The following is a 20,699-nucleotide window of genomic DNA, read 5'->3' on the forward strand; positions in this document are numbered from 1 at the left end:
CTTCCTGCCCCCCTTTTCTAGCCAGAAGTAAGGGCATGTTTAAAATGGCTGAGCAAGTGACATTGAATGGCATAAGGAGCGGATGCATCTGCCTTTCAAAGGGTCTCCTATTTCTCTCTGGTACCATGATGCAGAATTCTCTCTCTGGAATAACACTTCCTCTTCACCCCCTCCCTCCGCCTATGCTGTGTGAAGCCCATTAGCCTTGGCTGCAGCCTGCGGGGAGCCTTCTGCTCAGATGGTTCTGTGCCAAAGGTCCACAGAGCTGCACTGTGTCCCACTGGTGGAGCCAGGTTTGGAGCTGTGGCTGTAGGGCTGCCAGGAAGGCCTCCTCCCCATCCTGGCACCTGACGTTCCTCCGCGAGCAGCTGATTTCTTTAGTGCCCAGGCTTTCAGCCTTGAACAGCACAGATACTTCTAAGAGAATCTACACTATCAATCTTATGACACCTGTCTTTGGAAGTAGGTAGCAGCAAACTCTGAGCAGAAGGATCACAGGGAGTAGAGAAGATAGGATAATCCAGGACACCAGGAGAAGGGCGAATGGCTGAGGGGAGGGAGGTGAGAACCCATGTCACTGATTTTCATGGTCGGTCTTCGGCATGCACCTGTCCTCTCCTATGGAGGCAGGGTGCCTGGGCTCATGACTCAGCTCAGGAACTTAGAACCTGTGTCCCACCTTCATCTTGACCCTCATCCATAGCATCCCCCCCTTCCCCCCACCAAGCTGTCCTCAGCTTCCTGGGCCCTGCTTCCTTCTCTGGATCAAATACCCTGGGAGGCTTTTGACACTATCAGGGATGAAAGAGAGATGGGATTGAGAGACTGAGGGGAGGTGCTGAGCAGAGGGAGGAAGACGGAGTGACCACAGAGCTGCGCCTGATGGACACAGACCCTGCACGTGGAACTGTCACCTCCCAGGAATTCCCCATATCAGAAAGTCCAATCATTGACGCCAAGCCTTGCTTAGGGGTCCTGCCTCCCAGGAAGCCCCTATTAAAATAGAGGCTTATTGCCTGGGATAGGTAAGTTTTTAGAAATTTTCAGCCAGTCTTTTTTATTATTATTATTCCAAATGAAAGTAGATGTGTATCCTAACATCTAAAACAAGTAAAGACAGATTGTTTCTATGAACTGACGGTTGGGGGCCTGGAGGCTTCCCGTTCAGCTCTAAGTGGTCCCTGAAGTTGTCTTTGGGTGACACAGTTTGAAGTTCACTGTTCTGTGGACAGAGAGCAACAAGTATTGGAGGTGGAGGCCCTGCTTCTTGAGGGAAACCCCGGGCTCCACCAGACCCTGGATCCCCATCAGCAGTCAGAGAGACAGCCTCACTCAGTCCCTTTATTGCCTCTTAGTCTATGAAAATTGATCGATGGAAAATGAGTACTAAATAAACCCACCAAATGCCAATTACCTGCTCAGCCAGAACAGGTAGCAGAGGATGGCATGGTCCAGGGGTGTGTCCTCCTTTGGTTTTGCTCAGCATTTTACCATGAAACTTTTTAAACATTCAGAAAAGTTTCCCATTAACTTGGTGAAGGGCATTTGGGTTGTTTCTAACTTTTGCCTATTGTAAATAAAGCTGTGATGGACGTTCTCATGCAAGTCTTTATGGAGGAAACCCATACGTTAACTTGCCTTGATTAAATACCTAGGGATTTGGATTGGCCAAGTTATGGGCTAAGTGTCTGGGGCAATGGTGGTTCAATGGTAAAATTCTTGCCTTCCATTTGGGAGACCCGGGTTTGATTCCCAGCCAATGCCTCTCACGTGCAGCGATCTGTAGTGGAGGCTTGCATATTGCTATGATGCTAAACAGGTTTCAGCAGAGCTTCCAGACTAACACGGACTAGAAAGAAAGCCCTGGCGTCCTATCGGCAACCAATCATGGGGATGGTACAGGGCAGCCTTCAGTTCCGTTATGCAAGGGGTCACTATGAATCGGGGGAGACTCCACAGCAGTCAACCATAGCCACAGGCCAGGTGGATATTTAGTTTTATAAGAAACTGCCATAAGCTTTTCCTGAGTGGTTGAACCATTTATCCTTCCATCAACACTATAGGAGCGTTTTACTTGCCCACATCCTGCCAGCTGTTTAGCGTTGCCGGGTTGTTTCAGTTCTATGCATTCTGGTGGGTGAAAGCCAACGTCATGTTCCCAGCGTTTCCCAAACTTACTTGACCACAAAAAGCTTAACAGCTCCTATTAAGAAACCACGCCAGCGTGGGGAGCACAGCCGAGGGTGGAGAAGAATTTTAAAAGCTTCTGACAGGTTCTGACCTAAGGCCTGCCAGAAGCTCTTTTGCAGGCTCCTCCGCTTATTCCTGCGGCGGGGAGAGGATGCCCCGCCTCCTGAGCAAGAGCGCCTAAGCACAGGTGCGGACTCTCCCTCCACTGCACTGCTCTGCCTGCCTGGGTCTGAGACCCGTCGCTATGGCAACAGACCCCCCCTCCTTCAGCAGCGGAAGGCTGGCGGAAGTCTCAAGGGGCCCTCAACCTAGGTCCCGTGGGCAATGCCTGGAATCCGGTGGCAGGGCAGAGCCGTGATGACTGCAGCCAAGAACTCCCCACGCCGGAAGCACCCAGATGAAGACCTCCTCTACTGCCTTGCTCGCAGGCTATTTCTGGCCCTTCGGCCGGTCAAACGTTGGACAGGGCATGCCAGACGCAGGGATTTCTGGAAATCCTCCCTACCACCCTCCTCCTGTCTGCCCAAGGCTCTGGCGAAGGCAGGCTTTTCCAACGGCGTGTGTCGATCTTCGCAAAGAATAGCATCATCTTGACTTTCAGAATTCCTGTCTAGCCCCTTAGAGTGACAGGAATTAACCCTTATCCCCCTACAGAGGATCAGGTGAGGTTGTGGAGAGTGGATACACCTCACCTGTCCCCCAGCCTCTTTCCAGATCCTCTGTGGCTGGAAGGCAGGCTAGGGCATCTTTAGAAAGCAAAGTCATTCTCCCACTCCGAAGGGCTGGCTGACCGATGCAAACTGGCCTTCCCGGCCCTCAGAGAGAGAACAGGTCGTCCGGAGTCCACACCCCCCGCCCTCTTTGCCGCTCAGCCTTCCCCAGTGTATTAGCCGCTAGCACCGCCATCACAAAATACCCCAAACTGGGTGGCTTATAAGAACAGAAATTTATTTTCTCAAAGTTCTGGAGGCTAGAAGTCGGAGATCAGGGTGCTGGCCTTGTTGATTCCCTGAGGACTCTGAGGGAGAATCTGTTCCATGCCTCTGCTAGCTCTAGGCATTCTTTGGCTTGCAGCTGCAGTGTGACATGGCTTCCTTGCTCTGTTTCCCTGTTTTTGTGTATTTTCTCTTCTTTCATAAGGCAAAGATCCCTGGTGGGCAGTGGTTAAACCCTCGGCTGCTAATGGAAAGGTTGGCTTCGAACCAACCAGCCGCTGTATGGGAGATAGATGTAGCAGTCTGCTCCTGTAAAGATTACAGCCTTGGAAACCCTATGGGGCAGTTCTACTCTGTCCCATAGGGTCGCTATGAGTTGGAATCGACTTGACGGCAACTGTTTTATAAGGACTCCATTCAGCTTGGGTTAGGACCCATACTACTCCGTCATGTTAACCTAATTGATAACATCTCCAAAGATCCTGTTTCCAAACCAGGTCACACGCACAGATACAGAAGTTAGGACTTCAACAGATCTTTTTAGGGATGCAATCCAATTCATAACACCCACCATGGCTGTGCTGTCTGCATGGTTGCTGGTGACCTTGCTCCGCTGCTCAAAGGGCGGGCATGGCTGTGTGAAATCTGGGCTCTTCTCTGTTAACCCATTGACCTGTTACCATTGAGTCAATTCCAACTCATAGCGACCCTATATGACAGAATAGAACTGCCCCATAGAGTTTCCAAGCAGCATGTGGTGGATTCGAACTACTGACCTTTTGGTTAGTAGCCAAGCTCTTAACCAGAGTGCCACCAGGGCTCCTCTGTTAGCTCCCAAACCAAACCCATTGCTGTCAAGTCAATTCTGACTCATAGTGACCCTATAGAACAGCATAGAACTGCCCCATAGGGTTTCCAGGGAGCAGCTGGTGGATTCGAACTGCCGACCTTTTGGTTAGCAGCTGAGCTCTTAACCACTGTGCCACCAGGGCTACTCTGTTAGCTCACACCCAGGTAAAAACACACAGGTTAAAAAACTTTCAAGACAGTGTCAAGGAGAGCTTTGAAGCTCTTGCAGAACATCTGTCTTCCAGGATGCACGCATCTCCTCTACCCAAGCTGCCCAGCCCTGGAAAGCTGATCCCTTTGCTTATCTAACTGCTGAGAGTCTTTTGCCCTTGAAGGCACTCAAATGCTGCCTGTTCCTAATAAGAAGGTGATTGATCTTTGAGTTTCCATGGTGACAAAATGCTCTCCCCTGTGGGAAGGAGTTGCAAACCCCAGAATGAGGAGACTGCAGAGGAGGAAGAGTGGCTACTGGAATGGGGTGACTGGGGAAGCCTGCACATCTTCTGTCCTCAGGATCTCTTACACACACTGGTGAGGGTGGCTGTGCCCTCTGATTGATTGTACCCAATGGTGACTGTGAGGCTGGGAGACAGCAGGACTTGGGACCTTTGACGAACAAATCGCTTCCTCTTTGTGCTTCATTAATTCTCATTGAAGCTTAACCCAGGCTCCATCAGAATGGGGAGCTCTGCCAGAGGAGGGGTCCCTGGGTGGCCAGATGCACAGAAATAATTGAAAGCACTTGGGGATGAAAACCAGCTTTGGGTTTCAGTTTTAGAAACAATTGGTCCTGGAAATTTTGACCTCAGTGATGCAGGAAGACAGGATGTTCAACAGGAAATTGGAAGGGAATGGAGTTTATTGCCTGCACTGGGCCTAGGCCATCCCAGCTGTGCAGAAAGTGGCTGGTCTGCACGCAGGTTATTTTCTGTGCCCTGCCTCTCAGAGGCCCAGCCCTCTGGACGCGAATCTTGTTTCTTCCCAGTGGATGGCCACAGCTTCAGGCCACTCGCAACCAAGGTGCATCCCAGCAGGAGAACGGCCATGTGTGGGAAGCAGGAAGTTTTCAGACAGCTGTGAGGGATCTTGCCTGCAAAGGGGCAGGGTGATGGGGTGGATGTCCCTGCACCTGGGGAGATACCATTCCCAAAGCAGGGACAGAGTCAGGAATGAGGTCTAAAACGGGCCACAGAGGACAGGTCTGACAGAAGGGTAAAAACAGAATGTTGTTCTTGTTGGCTGCTGTGGACTCAGCCGCCAGCTTATGGTCACCCCATGCACAGTGGATCAGACTCTTGTGATCCAAAAGGTTTTCATTGGCTGATTTTCCGAAGTAGATCGTCAGGCCTTTCTTCCTAGTCTGTCTTAGTCTGGAAGCTCTGCTGAAACCTGTTCAGCATCACAGCAGCACATAAGACTTCACTCACAGACGGTGCATTGGGAGGTGACTGGGGATTGAACCCAGGTTTCCCGCATGGAAGGCGAGAATTCTACCACTGAACCACCACTGCCCCCCAAAACAGAATTTGAGGTTATTTTCCATATAAAAATCCATGCAGTTGAAATAAAGTGCACTCTTCAGGCCTGCATGGTGTGACAAGCCCTCAGTACAAAGGGATGGTAACTATCTGTCCCACATGGAGCCTGGTGCTAGGACTCTCTTGGAGATTACCCCCTACAATGCCACAGATGGTCAGAGAGGAAACCCTCAGAGAAACCAGGTAAGTGAACCAAGGACAAATGGCCAAAGGGCAGAGGAGTCTAAGTTTGAAGCTCGGTCTACCTGACTCGACTACAGAAGTGTTTGTTCTCCATGGATTTATTATGGGTGTAGGAGAAATCACACCAGAACACTGGTAATGGGAACTTTGCATTCATTCTATCTACTTATATTTACTGAATACCTACTACATTCCTGGCTTGGAGTACAATGCTGAACAAGACAGACAAGATCTTTGTCCTCTTCTCCTCTACTCATTCCTCCCACCCAAAAAAAAAGAAAAGAAAGAAAACCCGAAGTAAACAGATAAATAAATAAGACAGTGAAGAGTTGTGATGTTTCATGATGGAAATAAATCAGGGAGAACACAGAGAATAACAGACAGAGGACAATTCAGGAAGGGCCTTGCTGAGGTGGCACCATCTACTCTGAGACCAGAGGATGGGAGCAGCCAGCCATGTGTGGCAGTTTTAACATACGCCTGCAAACCTTTCACATCCCTCGCATTGGGAAGGGGGTCTTGCCCCCTCCCCTTGAATCAGGCAGACTAGTGACTGCTTCAACCAATAGAGGCCAAAGTGATGCTGTGAGACTTCCAAGACTAGGTCATAAAAGGCCAAGTAGCTTCTGCCTGGTTGGCTACAGCCTCATTCTTGTTGTTTGCTGCTATCAAGTCAGCCCCTAACTCATGGGCGACCCCATGCACAGTAGAATAAAACACTGCCTGGTCTTGTGCCTTCCCGTGATTGGTTGTGGATCAGACCATTGTGATCTATAGGGTTTTCAAAAGTAGTTTGCCAGGCCTTTCTTCCTAGTCCATCTTAGCCTGGAAGCTCTGCTGAAACCTGCTCAGTGTCACAGCAACATGTGAGCCTCCATGGATAGGCAGGTGGTGACTTCACCGAAGGTGCATTGGCCAGAAATCCAACTCAGGTCTCCAGAATGTTGTGTTGTTGTTATTAGGTACCACTGAGTCAGTTCTGACTCATAGCAACCCCATGCACAACAGAATGAAGCACCACCTGGTCCTGCGCCATCCTTACAATCGTTATGTTTGAGCCCATTGTTGCGGCCACTGTGTCAATCCATCTCGTTGAGGGTTTTCGTCTTTTTTGCTGACCCTCTACTTTACCAAGCATGATGTCCTTCTCTAGGGACTGGTCCCTCTTGATAACATGTCTAGAGTATGTGAGACCAAGTCTTGCCATCCTCGCTTGTAAGGAGCATTCTGGCTGTACTTCTTCCAAGACAGATTTGTTCGTTCTTCTGGCAGTCCATGGTAGATTCAGTATTATTCACCAACACCACACTTCAAAGGGGTCAGTTCTTCTTTGGTCTTCATTATCCATTGTCCAGCTTTCGCATGCATAAGAGGCGATTGAAAACACCATGGTTTGGGTCAGGTGCACCTTAGTCTTCAAGGTGACATCTTTGCTTTTAACACTTTCTGAATGAAAGGTGAGAATTCTACCACTGAACCACCAATGCCCCCTACTTAGAGCCACAAAACAAGAATTCTGACCCCTCTGAGACCACCATGCTCTGGGAAGCCCAAGCCCACGGAGGTGCTCCATTCAAAAGCTGCACTGAGCTACTAGCTGGCAGCCAGCATCAATGGCCAGCTAGGTGAATGAGTCACCTGGATGTCCAGCCAGTCGAGCCTTCAGATGACTCCAGCCCCAGCTGATGTCTACTGTTCATATACCATAAATGTATAAAAGACGCTAAGCAAGAACTCATCATCTGAACTCTTCCCAAATTCCTGGCCCATTCAGTTGTGAAATACAGTAAAATGGTTGATGTTTTAAGCTACTAGGTTGGGGAAATTTGTTATACAGCAGTAGGTAATTGGAACACTGTGAGGAGTTGGAAGGAGAATGTTCCAGGCAGAGGTGTCAGCGTGGGTGACATCTCAGAGAAAGAGCTGGACATATTCAAGAAACCAAAGGGATCCCAGTGTGGTTGGAGAGACATATACTATTTCCTTTACCACCCTTCTTCAAAATCCTCAATGTTCACTTTGCCTACCTGGAAAATTCCCACAAGATCTTCAAGGCCAAGTCAAAACTTCACCTCCTTCCAAAAGCCTTTCTGGAAAGACCCAAAGTTGGCGTTTGTAGCTTTCATGCTCTGTTAATGCTTTGTACATACTTGTGTTATCATTTTTTAAAAATAATATTTTATTGTGTTTAAGGTGAAAGTTTACACAGCTATATTAGGCCCCGTTTAACCATTTCTACACAAATTATTCAGTGATACTGGTTACATTTTTCACACTGTGTCATCATTCTCATTCATTCCGTTCTGGTTGTACCATTTTTGGTACTCTAGTTCCCCCCCCCCTTACCTTCTCATCTTTGCTTTAGAGTAATTTTTGATCATTTAGTCTCCTATAGATTATTTTTTAAAGAAGATCATTACTCACAGGTGATATTCTTTATTTTATGAGTCAATCTGATTTTTTCCTAAAAGGTGACCTCAAGGGACAATTTCAGTTTAAGGTTTAAAGAGTATCTCAGGGCAATAGTCTTGGGGTGTCCTCTCTCTAGTCTCAAATAGTCCAGTAAGGCTGGACTTTTTACGAATTTGAGTTCTGTTTCACATTTTTCTCCCATTCTATTGGGATCCATCTATTGTGGCCCTGATCAGAACAGTGGGTAGTTGCAGCTGAGCACCATCTAGTTCTTCTGGTCTCAGGATAGATGAGGCCGTGGTTTGTGTAGAGTATTAGTCCTGTAGACTATTTTCTTCTCTGAGTCTTTGATTTCCTTCTTTCTCTTTTGTTCCAGACAAGTAGAGACCAATGGTTGTATCTTAGATGGCCGTTCACAAGCTTTTAAGACCCCATATCCAACTCACCACATTGGGATGCAGAACATTCACTTATAAACTATATTATGCCAATTAACTGAGTTGTCCCACAAGACTGTGGTCCTAAGTCTTCAAACCCAGAAAACCAATCTTGCAAAGCCTTTGGTTATGTCTAAGAAGTATCCATAACTGTGTCTCCTATGCACCCACATGTGCCCACATATTCATACTCATATACTTATATGCCCATATACATATTTGTGTAACCATACACGTATTTTTCTGTTGTTGGTGTTGTTGCAAAATTATATTTGTCACGTCCTTTACCAGGAATGTCCTTTTCTCTTGTGTACTTCTTACCGACATCATTTACCTTGGTCCAGCGGTGTGCGCTTCATCCACATTCGATGCTACCTACCCATCACCAAAAATAACAAGTGTCTACTATCTTGAGCCCTGGTGACATAGTGGTTAAGAGCTTGACTGCTAACCAAAAAGTTGGCAGTGTGAATCCACCAGCGTCTCCTTGGAAACCCTACGGGGCAGTTCTACTCTGTCCTATAGGGTTTCTATGAGTCAGAATCGACTTGACAGCATACAACAACAACAGTAAACATCTTGAGAGTGCTTCCCCCTCGCCCTCCAAATCCATCCCTGGTAATCACCAATGATCGTTGGTCTCTGTATATATATATGTATATATATATATATATACATTCTTATCTTCTTATAAAAGTGGGACCATGCAATATTTGTCCTTTTGTGAATGATTTATTCCACTCAGCATAATGTCCTCTAGATTCATCCACATTATAAGATGTTTCAAGGACTCATCATTATTCTTCATGGCTGTGTAGTATTCCATCGTATGTATGTACCACATTTTGTTTATCCATTCATCTGTTGATGGGCACTTACATGGTTTCTATCTTTGTGCTATTGTGAATAATGCTGCCACAAACATAGATGTGCATGTATCTGTTTGTGTTACTGCTATTAGATCTCTAGGGTAGATACTTATGAGTGAGATTACTGGATCATAGAGTATTTCTGTTTCTAGCTTTTCAAGGCAGTGCCATACCATTTTCCATAGTAGTTATACAATTTTACAATCCCACCAACAGTGGACAAGTGTTCTAATCTCCCCACATCCTTGCCAGCATTTGTTGTTTTCTCTTTTTTTTTATTTTTAATCAGTTCCATTTTTGCAGGGGTGAGACGGTATCTCATTGTAGTTTTGATTTGCATCTCTCTAATGGCTAATGAGCTCTATGAGTTGGAAATGACTCAATGGCAACACATTTTTTTTTTTTAATGGCTAATGATCGGGAGCATCTCATGTGTTTGAATGTCATCTTTGGTGAAATGTCTGTTCATATCCTTTGCTCATTTATAAAATTGATTTTTTGTGTTTTTGTTGTTGAATTGTTGACATTTCTATATATTTTAAAGATTAGACCCTTATTGGATGTGTCGTTCCTGAAGATTTTTTTCCTGGCCTATAGGTTGTCTTTCTATTTCTTTCATAAATTCTTTGGATGAACATAAGTATTTAATTTTTAAGAGATCCCAGTTATCGAATTTGTCTTCTGTTGTTAGTGCTTGTATTATTCTTATCATCACTGTCTGCTTGCATGTCTGGCTTCCCCTCCCCACACCATCACCTTCAACTGGATAATGAGCTCCTTCAGGACAGTTGCTCTGTCTGAGTCATCCTGGTGTCTCCAGAGTCCAGTCAGTGCTCAATTCAAGGAACTGAAGAATTAAACTGATACATAATTTAAGTATTTTTGCCCCTGTTTGCAGTAGACAAAATGAAATAATACAAAGCAGGAACTCAATGCTCTTTCACCTAAATCAAAGGTAAGAAATCTATTTTGCTATGAGTCAATTCTGGAAAAATAAAAGTGTTTATTGGCTGATTTTTAAAAAAATAAAATAAAAGTATTTTTATTATATAAAAGAATTTCAATGAGAAAGAAAAACGAAATGCTTCAGCTTTTTTGTATTCTCTATCACAGTTCAACTCAGTTGCAGGCAAGGAGAAAGCAGATGGAGGATTCACGCAGTTTGGGAGTTTTTCAGACAAGCATAATGGAGGGAAAGAATGATGTCTTAGGTTTCTCCAGAGAAACAGAGCCAGTGATACGTATATCACATACCTGTATAAGAAACCCAATGCTTAGGGAGAGAGTTACTTCAAGGAATTGGCTCACATGGTTGTGGGAGACTAACCCCATTGCCATCAATTCCAACTCATAGCAACCCTAGGACAGAGCACAGCTGCCCTATGGGGGTTTCTAAGGAGTGGCTGGTGGATTCGAACTGCCAACCTTTTGGTTAGCAGCCGAGCTCTTAACCACTATGCCACCAGGGCCCTGTGGGGGACTGGTAAGTTAAAAATCTATAGGTCAGGCAATGAGAAGAGTGAAGAGTGCGGGAGTTCTGGGAAAATGTCTTTTTATAGTCTAGAGGCAGAACACACTCTAGGGAAACTTCTTTTTTGCTATTAAGGCATTCAACTGATTGGTTGAGGGCTACCCACATTATAGAAAGTAATCTGCTTTACTTAAGGCCAACTGATTTCATCATGTGTAACTAAAGCAACTAGATTAGTATTTGACCAAACAACTGGGAACCGTAACTTAGCCAAGTTGACATATAAAATTAACCATCACAAAGGGCAAGGCATGGAGGCTTTTATCAAAAGGTTATAGCAGTTGGCCTCAGAATTTAGCTTGAACAAGGAGGGACACAAACCTAAGATGGGGTTGATGGGTTGTGAGAAAGCGATAGGGTGAGTGGCGTGGTGGAATCTACGAGATGATGAATTGTGGTTGGGGCGGGGTCCTGTTTAACTGGGCTAGGAGGACTGGAGGTTCTGCCTGAAAGTGGGGCACTGGAAACCGAGGTCTCAGAACATCTCTGTGCTCTGGTTTCTACTGAAGCCAAGGTCCAGGGTGACTGTAGGCATAGAGTAGAGGAAGACGCCATTAGAGATGATAATGTTAGGTTGTTTTTTTCCCACCAATAAGGCTCTGCAGAAAATATGAGCTTTACGAAGGTGGGCAGAAGGATGAGCCTGGAGGTGGGACATCGCAGCCAGGGACGTTACTCCCTGACGTCAGGAGCAAACATATGGTATGGAGCCTCCAGATAGCAGGTGTGTGAGTCATGGGCTTGGCCAGCTGACTTGGTCTGTCTGGAGTGAAGAGAGAGACTTGAAAAATTCTTCCTTGGGAATTTCCATTTATTTTAGATGGCAGTTGGGTTCTGCAGAATTTTGAGAATAGAAGTGACTTAATAAAAATGATATTTGGGAAAAGCAGTTCCCACTGCTGTGCATTGAATGCAATGGAAAAACACAGCAGCATAGATGTCTGAGTGAGAACCAGCTTCTTTTTTTTCTTTTAATTTTAAACCAAGCTACATAACATATTGGGTAGTCTGGATATGCTGTTCAGATATCCAGTATTTTAGCTGAAAGATGTACCATGACCATAACTAAGGGGGATGAGAAGAACAAAGCAGGATCTGAAAAAAATACTATAAAAGAAAAAATAGCGGGGAAATGAGTCTTAAGTGATGGCTAAGTATGGGGCAGAGGTAGAGATGGGGAAAGAAGCAACAAAGGAAATTGAAAATGGGAGATGAAATAAGCATTTCTAATGCGTTTTTGTATCCTCCACTGTCCTGAATTTGGTGTCTTGCATCTAATAGGAAGGGGCCATGTCGTGCAGTGGTTAAAGCACTCAGCTGCTAACCAGAAGGTTGGTAGTTCAAACCCACCAGCAGCTCCATGGGAGAACTATGTGACAGTCTGCTTCCGTATAGATTTATAGCCTTGGAAACCCCATGAGGGCAATTCTACTCTGTCCTATAGGATTGCTCTGAGTCAGAACTGACTCAACAACAGTGGGTTTGGTTTTTTGGTGGGTACCTAATAGGCTCTTATTAATTATATTTGTTGGCTGACAATGTCCTGAGAGTGAAGGGATCAGAGAGAGGAGACAAGTAGCAGAAATCATGGAGGGTGGGAGCAGAAAAGACGCATTTGGACTAGGCAACTTCTTTGGTGACCTCACCATCCCCATTTTACAGCAGCACTGTCTGAGATGAAAACCAGGTTGCAGGAAGTGGTTAGATTTTGCCCCAAGTTAAGACACTTCCTCCTCAGAGAAGAGCTAGACGCCTGTGGGAATGTCTCATCCTGTCTGGCCATCTTTCCTTTTGTGTAAAATCTAGTGGCTCAGGAAGCAAGACCGGGGGGCTCTGGGCTAGTTCACTGGGCGTCTTCTGAGAGACGGCCATGTGTCCAGCATGTGCAGGTGTGTGGAGCATGCTGGAAGAGATGGAGGCCTTTCCTCAGGAGCCTGGCATCCAGTGGGAGAGAGAGACAACCAGCTCACCGCAGGGCTGTCCCAGCGGCAGTGGGAAGACAACAAGGGATGACCAGGAAGACTTCGCAGGGGAGGTCACGTGAGGCTGGGTTTTGAAATATGAAGAGAAATTTTGGAGGAACTAGTAGCCTCTGTGTGATGTGACATTCTCCTTAAGGTCAAAAGAAACCCGCTGTTTGTCATACTCCTAGACTCAGTGAAGGGGCATTGGTGGTTCATTTGTAGAATTTTTGCCTTCTGTGTGGGAGACGGGATTCAATTCCTGGCCAATGCACCTCGTGTGCAGCAACTGCCTGTCTTTCAGTGAAGGCTTGGATGTTGCTGTGATGCTGAACAAGTTGCAGGGAGCTTTCAAACTAAGACGAACTAGGAAGAAAGCTCTGGAGACCTGCTTCTAAAAATCAGCCAGTGAAGACCCTATGGATCACAGTGGTCTGGTTTATAATGTATCATGGGGATGCACGGGACCTGGCAGTGTTTTGTTCTGTTGTGCATGAGATAGCCATGAATTGGGGCCAAGTTGATGGTAGCTAACAACAGACGCAGTAAGTGAAATTTTTGATGAGCTCCAAAGACCAAGGATATGATAATCGCTCAATTTTTGGAAATCTGTTGTAGCTGGTAGATCATACAGACCTTGATTCACCTTTTCCTCCTCCTGCCACTAGCCTTGGGCCCATCTACCTGATTATTATGGCACCAGTTTGAGAGGAGGAGAGGATTTGGAGGCATCGATGAATATGCAAGTTTCTGTTGAGTAGCTACTGGGTAGAAACTCACATTTGGACCATTTTTCTTTATATTATTAGACCTCAAAAAAGGTGTACGGGAAAGAGATTGAAATCATGGTCTACAATTGGCTTTATTGCTCACTTATTCATGTTCTTCCTTTCCCTGATCCCAAAAGTAACTGAGATTTGACCTCATTTAGGAACTGCAAACATAGACCCTGCCTGAACTAGGAAGCCAGTTGAATATCTGAAACCACGTGACCATACTCATGGAAGATATTATCATTTTCCTACCCAACAGCTCATACTTACTTTGTTTCTTGCCAAAAGAAACCAATTTTGTGTTTCAGCAGCAGGCAGAAAGTCCTTGATCTCAGAAGAGATCAGCTTTCCACAGCTCCTTTGGTCTAAACCAATCATGGCAATCCCTCTCTCCTTTACCTCTGATCGGTCTGGGGGTAACACAGGACAAATAGACAAGAGATAAAAAGAAATCTGCTGGAGCTTCATTAGGCTTTTTTCCCCTGCCATTTCCTCCTGAGTGGGATGCTAATGTGATGCCTGGAGTTTTGGTAGCTATTTTGTAACTAAGAGGTGACAGGCATGAGGATAAAAAGCCATTATGCTGAGAATGGCAAAGAGAAGGACAGGAAGTGCCTGGCTCTTTGATGGCATCATTGAGCTCCAGCACCAGCTCTGGACTCTCTATGTCTAGACTACTTCTTAGGTGACACCACTAAATGTCATTATTATTTGAGCCCCTCTGAGATGGGTTTTCTCTTATTTTCAGCCAAAACCACCTTTCTGAAAATATTTTCACAAAGTTTAAGCCTGTGTATGTGTTTGTGGTAAAGAATTTGACTTTATACAAAGAATTTGGTCTTTGTCCTTGGTTCCTGGAGATAACCTCTAAAATCTTAGAATTTCCCCAGTGATTGAAGTGTCTTTTATGAAGCCTCCAGACTACACTTGAGAGTTTATGCTAATGAGATGACTCAGCTTGGGGCTGGCCAGGCCAGAAAGACCCATTGCGTGATATCAACCCAACCTCAGGGAAGTAGGGCTGGCTCATATAACCATGCCTACTAAATGAGACCCCTAATAAAGGCTCTGGACACTGAAGCTCCAAGGACTTCCTGATTAGTGGAAGAAAGTGATATTGATGCATGTGGGAGAATATCAAGTCCTTTTTTGGGACATGGACCCTCTGCACTGGGAAACCTCCCAGACCTCGCCCTATGCATCTCTTCGTTTGTATCCTTTTTGCTATAATAAAATTGTAATAGTAAGTATAACACTTTCCTGAACTCTGTGAGTCATTCTGGAGCCCTGGTGGCACAGTGGTTAAGTGTTCGGCAGCTAACCAAAAAGTTGACAGTTCGAGTCCACCAGCCGCTCCTATCGGGCAGTTCTACTCTGTCGTATAAGGTCGCTATGAATCAGAATCAACTCGATGGCAATGGTTTTTTTTTCCCATGAGTCGTACTAGTGAATTATCAAATCCAAAGGAATAGTGAGAACCAACAGCTCAGAAGTGAAGGGGCCTGGGGACCCCTGAGCTTACAGCTGGCACCCCAAAGGTAGTGGGAAAACCCCAAATTTGTAGTCAATTAGTCAGAAGTGAGGGTGTTGTGGGGATCCCCAAGCTTGCAGCTGGCATGTGAACTCTTGGGCAGACTTGGCAGTCTGGAGGACTGTGCCCTTTGTGAAGTCTGAACTGGCTCTAAGTGGGTTGGGTCAGAGGAAGAAGTGCTGTGTGTGCAGCTGGTGCCAGAACAGAAGTAGATAGAACTGGATTGATTTGATTGATCCTTACAGTTTGGTATCAGGAAGTGGGATTTGATATTTTCCAGTAGTATTACTTTATACTGACATATTTACTGCTTTTCAACCAATCTAAACCAATGTGGTTTTCATCTTGTTTGTCAGTAGACAGGGACAGGAGGAGGGGATATGAGGGTTCCAGCCAGACAGTAAGAGGAAGTGAAAGCCGGCCTCATTTCAGAGAACAGGTGTGGAGGCAGGGGAAGGATCCAGTGAAGCAGTTGTCTTCTGCCCCTCAGTTAAAGCTGAAGTCCTGGGGTGACAGTTGTGCTCTGTCAGCAAAGAGGATCGCCAAGAGCAGAGATGAGCTTTTGGCCTGTCAACATCTTGGGGCTCAGGAAGATACCTCCTCCCAGGGGCCCCCACAGCGTCCCGGGTGACTGGGAGGTCAGGCAGTGTGGTAGTTTTAAAACATCTGCAAATTCTGTGTCATTCCTCCCATCAAGAGGTGGAATCTAAGTCTCTTTCCCTTGAACCTGGATGGCAGAAGGAAGGCAAGGAACGGTGTAAGAGACACAGAGGAAAAAACTGCTGGGGGACGGTAAGTGAGGGAATGAGAAGGGAAACACTGCCGTAAACTCAACTTGCGTCACTGCGTTTTTGAGCACGGTGACTCCTCTGTTTGCTTTCCGGCAAAGTCGTGCTTTCCCCACGGATCCTGATGGAGCAAGGACTTCAAAGCATACGTATGGACGTTTATGTGGAGAGTGAGGCTATTAAATATTTTGTTTGGCTTACGAGAGCCCAGCTGTAGGCCATGAAACTCCAGACACTATTATTATTTTTATTAATAATTTACTCCCACAACGTGTTCAGTCTTGTGTGGTGTGGAACCCTTGACCAACTCATTTACATTAATGATTTATTACATATAACTTTTTTTAAATTGTGCTTTAGGTGAAAGTTCACAAAGCAAATTAGGTTCTCATTCAACAGTTAATACACAAATAGTTCTGCGGCATTGGTTGCCAACCCCACGATGTGTCAACACTCTCCCCTTCTACACCCAGGGTTCCTCTTTTTCATTCATACAGTTTTCCTGTCCCTTCCTGCCTTCTTGTCTTTGATTTTGGGTAAATGTGTCCACTTAATCTTGTATACATGATTGAGCTACGAAGCATGTTCCTCACATGTGTTATTGCCTGTTTCATAGACCTGCCTAATCTTTGACTGAAGGGTGAACTTTGGGAGTGACTTCAGTTCTCAGTTAAAAGGGTGTCCAGGGGCCATATTCTCGGGGTTTCTCCAGTCTCTGTCAGACCAGTAAGTCTGGTCTTTTTTTGTGAATTTGAATTTGGTCTACATTTGTCTCTCTCTCTGTCTGGGACCATTTATTGTGATTCCTGTCAGAGGAGTTGGTGGTGGTAGCCAGGAATCATCTAGTTCTTCTGGGCTCAGGCTGGTGGAGGTAATGGTACTTGTGGTCCATTAGTCCTCTGGACTAATATTTCCTTTGTGTTTTTGGTTTTCTTCATTCTCCTTTGCTCTGGACAGTATATGACCAGTAGATGTATCTTAGATGGCCGCTTGCAGGCTTTCAAGACCCCAGATACTACTCACCAAAGTCAGATGTAGAAGATTCTCTTTATAAACTATGTTATGCCCATTGACCTAGATGTCCCAGGCCCTCTGCCCAGTAACTTGGTCCCTCAAGGAATTTGAATGTGTCTATAAAGCTTCTATGACTTTGCCTTGGTCAAGTTGTGCTGACTTCCCCTATATTGTGTACTGTCTTCCCCTTCACCAAAGTTACCACTTATCTACTATCTAGTTAGTGATTTTCCCTCCCCATCTCTTCCCTCCCTTGAACCATCAAAGATTGTTTCTTTTTGTGTGTAAACCTTTTCATGAGTTTTTATAGCAGTAATCTCATACCGTATTTGTCCTTTTGTGATTGACTTATTTTACTCAGTATAATGCCCTCCAGATTCATCCTTGTAGTGAGATATTTCCTGGATTCATCATTGCTCTTTATCATTGCATAGTATTCCATTGTGTTTATGTACCATAATTTGTTTATTCATTTATCTGTTGATGGTCACTTAGGTTGTTTCCATCTTTTTGCTATTGCGAATAATGCTACATTGAACATGGGTGTGCATATGTCTATTCATGCGAAGACTCATTTCTCTATGATATATTCCTAGGAGTGGGATTGCTGGATCATATGGTATTTCTATTTCTAGCTTTTCAAGGAAGTGCCATATCATTTTCCAAAGCGGTTGTACCATTTCACTTTCCCACCAGCAGTGCATAAAAGTTCTGATCTCCTGGCAACCTCTCTAACATTTGTTATTTTCTGTTTTTTGATTTGTGCCAGTAATGTCAGGGTGAGATGATATCTCATTTTAGTTTTGATTTGTGTTTCTCTAATGGCTAATGAATGTGAGCATTTCCTCATGTGTCTGTTAGCCACCTGAATGTCTTCATTGGTGAAGTGTCTGTTCATATCCTTTGCCGATTTTTTAAATGGATTATTTGCTTTTTTGTTGTTGAGGTGTTGAAGCATATTACAAATTTTAGAGATTAGACCTTTGTCAAATATGTCATGGTCAAAAATTTTTCCTAGTTTATTGGTTCTCTTTTTACTCTTTTGGCGAAGTCTTTTGATAAGCAAAAGTGTTTAATTTTTAGAAGATCCCAGTTATCTAGTTTACCTTCTGGTGTTTCTGCCTTGTTAGTTATGATTTGTAAACTGTTTATGCCACATATTAGGGCCCCTATTGTTGACCCTATCTTTTCTTCCGTGATCTTTATAGTTTTGGGTTTTATATTTAGGTCTGTAATCCATTTTGAATTAGTTTTTGTGTATGGTGTGAGGTATGAAGGTATGAGTCTCGTGTCATTTTTTTGCAGATGGACATCCAGTTTTGCCAGCACCATTTGCTAAAAAGACTGTTGTCTTAGGCTGAGTTCTCTAGAGAAACAAAACCATTGAAGGGTGCATATACATATATATACGTATATACACACATATATATGTATATATGCATATATACATGTATATGTAGAGAGAGAGAGAGAGATTTACAGCAAGGAAATGGCTTACATGGTTGTAGAGGCTGGCAAGTCCCAAGTTCCTTCGTCAGGCTGGAGGCTTCTCCTCACTCACGTAGTTACAGGGGCTTTCAAATCCAAGACTGACAGGTCAGACAACAGGTCTCTGGCTCATTGGCTGCAGAGACTGACAAATCCCAAGACTGGTAGGTACGCTGCTAGCTCAAGTCCCAAGAACCGGAGGTCAGATGAACAGGAGCCAGTTGCAGAATCCAGAGCTAGCAAAAGCCAGGGAACCTTGCCAGAAAGTCCACCTTTATTGGACGTAGGCACACCCCCAAGGAAATTCTCTTTCAACAGATTGGTTACTCACAGTAGATCCTATCTTGGAGGTGATTACATTGTATCAGATCTCATCACGGAGGTGATTACATCATTATACTACTGCCAAACTGCATCATACCTGCCAAGCCACTGAGAAGCATGGCCCAGCCAAGTTCACACACAATCTTAATGATCACAACTGTCTTTTCCCCATTTAAGGGACTTTGGTTCTTGTCAAAGACCAGCTGATCGTAGGTGGATGGATTTATGTCTGGGTTCTCAATTCTGTTTCATTGGTCAATGTGTCTGTCGTTGTAGCAGTACCAGGCTGTTTTGACTACCATAGCTGTATAATAGGTTCTGAGATCAGGTAGTGTGAGGCCTCCTACTTTGTTCTTTTTCTTCAGTAACGCTTTATTAATCCGGTTCTCTTTCCTTTCCACATAAAGTTAATGATTTAGTTTTTCTAGTTTGTTAAATAATGCTTTTCGTATTTGCATAGGGATTGCATTATATCTGTAGATCACTTTGGGTAGGGTTTTCATTTTCACAATGTTGATTCTTCCTATACATGCGCATGGTATATTCTTCCATTTATGTAGGTCTCTTTTGGTTTCTTGCAGTAAGGTTTTGTTGTTTTCTTTGTTTAGGTTACATTTATTCCTAAGTATTTTCTTTCTTTTTGGGGGCTATTATAAATGGTATTGTTTTCCTGATTTCTTTTAGTAGTTCTCTTTGTTGGGTGTGGAGTCCTGGTGGCACAGTGGTTGAGAGCTTGGTTGCTAACCAAAAGGTCAGCAGTTTGAATCCACCATTGGCTCTTTGAAAATCCTATGGGACAGTTCTACTCTGTCCTATAGGGTCTCTGTGACTGACAACAATGGGTTTGTTGGTGTATAGGAATCTAATTTTTGTTTGTTTATCTTGTATCTTGCTGCTCTGCTGAATCTTTTTATTACTTCCAGCTTTTTCAAGTGTAATCTTTAGGGTTCTCTACGTATAGTATCAGAAACCCTGGTGGTGTAGTCTTTTAGAGCTACGGCTGCTAACCGAAAGGTCAGCAGTTCGAATCCACCAGCTGCTCCCTGGAAACTCTATAGGGCAGTTCTACTCTGTCCTATAGGGTCACTATGTGTCAGAATCAACTTGACAGCGATGGGTTTGGTTTTTGGTTTGGTATGTACAGTATCATATAATCTGCTAATAGGGATAGTTTTACTTCTTCCTTACCAATTTGGATGCCTTTTATTCTTTTTCTTGCCTTGTTGCTTTAGCTAGGAGTTCCAGCACAATGTTAAATAGAAGTGGTGATAAACGAGATCCTTGTCTTGTTACTGTTCTTAGGGGGAATGCTTTCACGCTCTCTCCATTGAGAATGATGTTGGCTGTTGGTTTTGTATCAAAGCCCTTTATTATGTTAAGGGATTTCCCTTCTATTTCTATTTTATTGAGAGTTTTTATCAGTAATGGGTGTTGGACTTTATCAAATGCCTTTTCTGCTTCAGTTGAGATGATCATGTGATTCTTTTCTTTTGTTCTATTTATGTGGTGGATTATGTTGATTGATTTTCTAATGTTCAACCATCCTTGCATACCTGGTATGACTCCCACTTGGTCATGGTATATTATTTTTTTGATATGATGCTGAATTCTATTGGTTAAAATTTTGTTGAGAATTTTTGTGTCTATATTCATGAGAGATCTTGGTCTATAATTTTCTACTTTTGCGGTGTCTTTGCCTGGCTTTGGTATCACGGTTATGCTGGCTTCATAGAATGAATTCGGGAGTATCCCTTCCTTTTCAATGTTCTGAAATAGTTCGCATAGTACTAGTGTGAGCTCTTCTCTGAATGTTTGGGAGATTTCTCCAGCAAAGCCATCAGGATGAGCACTTTTTTTTTTTGTTGGGAGGTTTTTT

This window comes from Trichechus manatus, unplaced genomic scaffold, assembly GCF_000243295.1.
Source record: "Trichechus manatus latirostris isolate Lorelei unplaced genomic scaffold, TriManLat1.0 scaffold00120, whole genome shotgun sequence".
Lineage (NCBI taxonomy): Eukaryota > Metazoa > Chordata > Mammalia > Sirenia > Trichechidae > Trichechus > Trichechus manatus.